Source organism: Pinus tabuliformis, chromosome Q (genome assembly GCF_031772625.1).
Source record: "Pinus tabuliformis cultivar Carrire ecotype Pingquan chromosome Q, CPIR1, whole genome shotgun sequence".
Lineage (NCBI taxonomy): Eukaryota > Viridiplantae > Streptophyta > Pinopsida > Pinales > Pinaceae > Pinus > Pinus tabuliformis.
This window is the reverse complement of record NC_142296.1, coordinates 235,969,317-235,973,260: the sequence shown is the minus strand read 5'-3', so window position 1 is coordinate 235,973,260 and position 3,944 is coordinate 235,969,317.

The following is a 3,944-nucleotide window of genomic DNA, read 5'->3' as shown; positions in this document are numbered from 1 at the left end:
GAGAGCTATACATAGTTGTTGTCATAGAACATACGTATAACCAACATAATAGGGACAGAAATATCATAAAAATATCAGTCGTAAAATCCACATATACATCAATACATTTACACATGAAAACCAAGGGAATGAATGTAATATACCAACTAGAGATGGGACTACCACATTCCACCCAACCATAGATTGGTTGAGCCAAGTCTCTCTTTAGCCAACCACCCCTATGTCATATTCTAAGCATGAATGTGAGACTCATATAACAAACCAAAAACACCAACAAGCATGGATGTCATTGGATTTCTCCACCTATACCGTGAGGAATTTTAGTGCATCTTAGTCTCACAGGCTTTACCGTAATCCACAATCTGATCCAGGGATCACTAGTCCCTACATCAAGACACACTCTCTAGGCTTTATCGTACATCCCATCCGGGGACTACTAGGCCCAACAAAGAGAAATCCACCTCTTGGATTTACCGTATAACCTGCCATTCACCAGCAAGGATTCCTAGGCACACAATCTTATCATTAGTGCAACCCATAGTTTGGCTCAGGGGTTACTAGGCCAGTGGCTTTACTATGATCCATAGTATGGTTTAGGGACCACTAGGACATGTGTATTTCATTTCAAAGATCCACCCCACTCAGCTTTGAATCCATCCGACCATCCCACATTAACCAAAGTTTGAGAACCCATCTCATTAAAGCTATCAGGAAATGGAAAGGTTAAGCTGAAGAACATTGCCACACTTGGAAAAACCCATGCCATGATAGAAAATAACCACATGCTTTACCATGCATGCCAAATCTAGCAAGGAAAATACACATGCAAGTCGGTACCTACAATGAATCCTGTTGTAGTTGCTTGATCCTTCCTTTCCCTACTTGATCTTTGCTTCCTCTTTCCTTATTTTCCTTTCTTTATCCAATGCCAAAGTGCTCCAAGAAACTCTAAGTGTCCAAGAGTGAGAGAGAGAGAGAGAAAATAATGAGAGAGCTCCAAAAATCAACTGACAAAAGGTTACCAACTGATCCTCATAAGCCTTTTTATGAATAAGGCCTCTATTTTCTTCATTTTCCTTTATTTTCCTTCATCTTCTTCCTCACGTGCAACTTGTGACCTTTCACCTCCTTTTTCTCCTAATTTCCATTATTTGTATAAATAAATGTGCCAAAGATGTTATTTTTCCTTTCCAAAGCCTTAGCCATTTCCTTTTCCAATTTCCTTAGTCACAAACAACCAAATGAACACTCCCTAGGATGTCTTGCCCAACATTCAGTGCAAAATAAGTGTCCCATCAATTGTGGTTATCATTTTTAACTTTTATTACATGGAATTTTCTCCAGAGTTGTTACACATTCTCTTCATGCTACTGAAGACTCTTTGAATTCTCCCCCTTTTACACTAATGTACAGACAATCTTCTCATCCACGTTTGAGCTAATTTTCACATGTTTACTCAAATATGTGGCCATGAGATTTTTCTTCTTAGTATCTTTCATTTTGTTCTTTAGGTTGATCTTTGGATGAAACTTCCAACACTTCTTCTCTATATTTCCATGAACGTTACAATGGTTGCATTGGTTATTCGGATATTTTTATGGGTGTGTTGTGATTGTTGTCCTTTTTTATTCTCCTCCTTTCCACTTCTTCTTCCGCTCCTTAGAAGTTTCTTGGTGCTCTTTCTACTTTGATACACTTTATTTCCCTTTCTTTTGGCTTATGTTCTCTAGGTATTATGCCTATACACAAGCCTCATCCACCAATATGGGCTTGAACAACATCACTTGGTTTCAAATATGGTTTTGTAGACCCCCCAGAGACTTAAGGAGTATTCTTGGTTTCTTTGGGATATACCTAGCATTATGGTTGTTGGAAATACTAAGGGGGGGGTGAATCAATATTTCATTAATTATTACACATTTATACTTTAACACATACTTTTAAAACAATACTTAATAATTAACAATAACATGCATGAAATCAATAAATAAAAAACTATAAGATAAAAACAACGTAAACTTTGAAACGAGAACTGATACGATTACCTGTTTCGTTGAGGTGGCAAAAAATTCAATCGATTTTGAAAAGTGGTGATGCAAAATACACTTTTTTCGGAGCATATTTTTGACACTTTAAATTTTCTTATGTATCAAATATAAATATTTGTTTTTATATGCTAGTGATTTTCATGCTGACTTTGAAATGTGTTGATGCCGCATCAACTTTTTTCTTAGATGGCTTATTTTTGATACTTCAAATTTTTTAATATATTAAGTGTGGATATTTTTTTTAAATATTACATTTTTTGACACTTTAAAATTTTTTATGTTCATTTTTTTTTTAAATCATGATTACTTAACAAATTTTCTAGTTGTCTTATTTTTATTTTTTTAAATGTTGATTGCTTAAAAAAACAAATATAAAAATATATATATAAAAGACAAAAAAAAAACCATTAAAAAATGTTAAAAAAAATAAACTTATCTCGTAAACCATAAAAAAATTTGGAAAAAGCAAAATGTAAAAAAAAAAACTATAAAATTAATTAAATCAAAATAGAAAAAATTTTAAAAAGCATTTAAAAAAAAACTAGCTTAAAAAGAAATAGAAAATTAACAAAAAAAAAAATTAAAAATCTACTAAAATTAAGTTTAAAAACATCAAAAAAAAAACCTAAGAAAACCAAAATATACTCATAAAAAAAAAAAACAAAAAAACACAAAACAACAACAACAATTAAAATTTAAAAAACATATATATGTTTTCAAATTTAAAAACAAAAAAAATAAAAATAAAATTTTATATATATATATATATGCCATTAAAAAAAAGAATTAAAATATATATATATTTTTGCTAAAGCAAGAGACGTGCCTTCTTATCATTATATCAAATAAAATTTACAATATGAACAAACTTCTTCACTCTAATGGTCACAGGCCAAAGACAAGTGTAAATCTAAAGCCTAACCCTCTGTTTTACAAAATTACCCTCCCAACCCTTTTTGCATCCACACACACACACATATATATATATATATATATATATATATATATATATGATTTAAAAATTAAAAATTAAAAATTGCGCCCTGCCCGGCCGCCCGTGGGGGGAGCGGTGGCCCTGGGCAACGAAGCTGCATGCAGCTCTATCACCCAGGGTCATGTCCCAACGGGTGGCCGTAGCACACAGCTTCGTCGCCTAGGGCCATGCCCCCACGGGCGGCCAGGCGGGCCCTAATATTTTTTTTAAATAAAAAAAAAAGTGTGTGTGTGTCTATATATATAGATAGATAGATAGAGATTAAATTTTAAATGTTTTTTAGTTTTTTTTTTTTAATTTGAAAATATACATATATTTTTAAATTTTAATTGTTTTTTGGTTTTTTTTTATTTGAGTATATTTTGGTCTTTTATTAAATGTTTTTAATCTTAATTTTATTTTATTTTATTTTTATTTTTTTAATCTAATTTATGTTTATTTATTTTTAATGTTTTGTTAAATTTTTCTATTTTTATTTACTTAATTTTACAGTTTTTTTTTTAATTTTGTTTTCTTTACAAATTTTTGTATCACTTACGAGATAAAAAAAATAAAAAATAATATATTTTTTTTAAATATGTTTTTCTTATTATTTATTTATTCATATCTCTCTTTTTTTTCTTTTTCTTTTTTTAATTCTTATCTTTTATAGGTTAATTTTGTTTTTTTTTTTACATTTTTATGAATGATTTCTTTTTTTGTTATTTTTATTTTATTTTTGTCTTTTTTTATATATTTGATTTTTTTGTTTTTTATTTTATTTTACATATTTTTATTTACGTTTTGTTTTCTTTTTTTAACTTTTTTTTTCATTGTTTTAATTTTTGTTTTTATCTTTAATTTTATGTTTTCATTATTATTTTGAAATTTTAATGTTTTTTAGAGTCATGATAAAATATTTT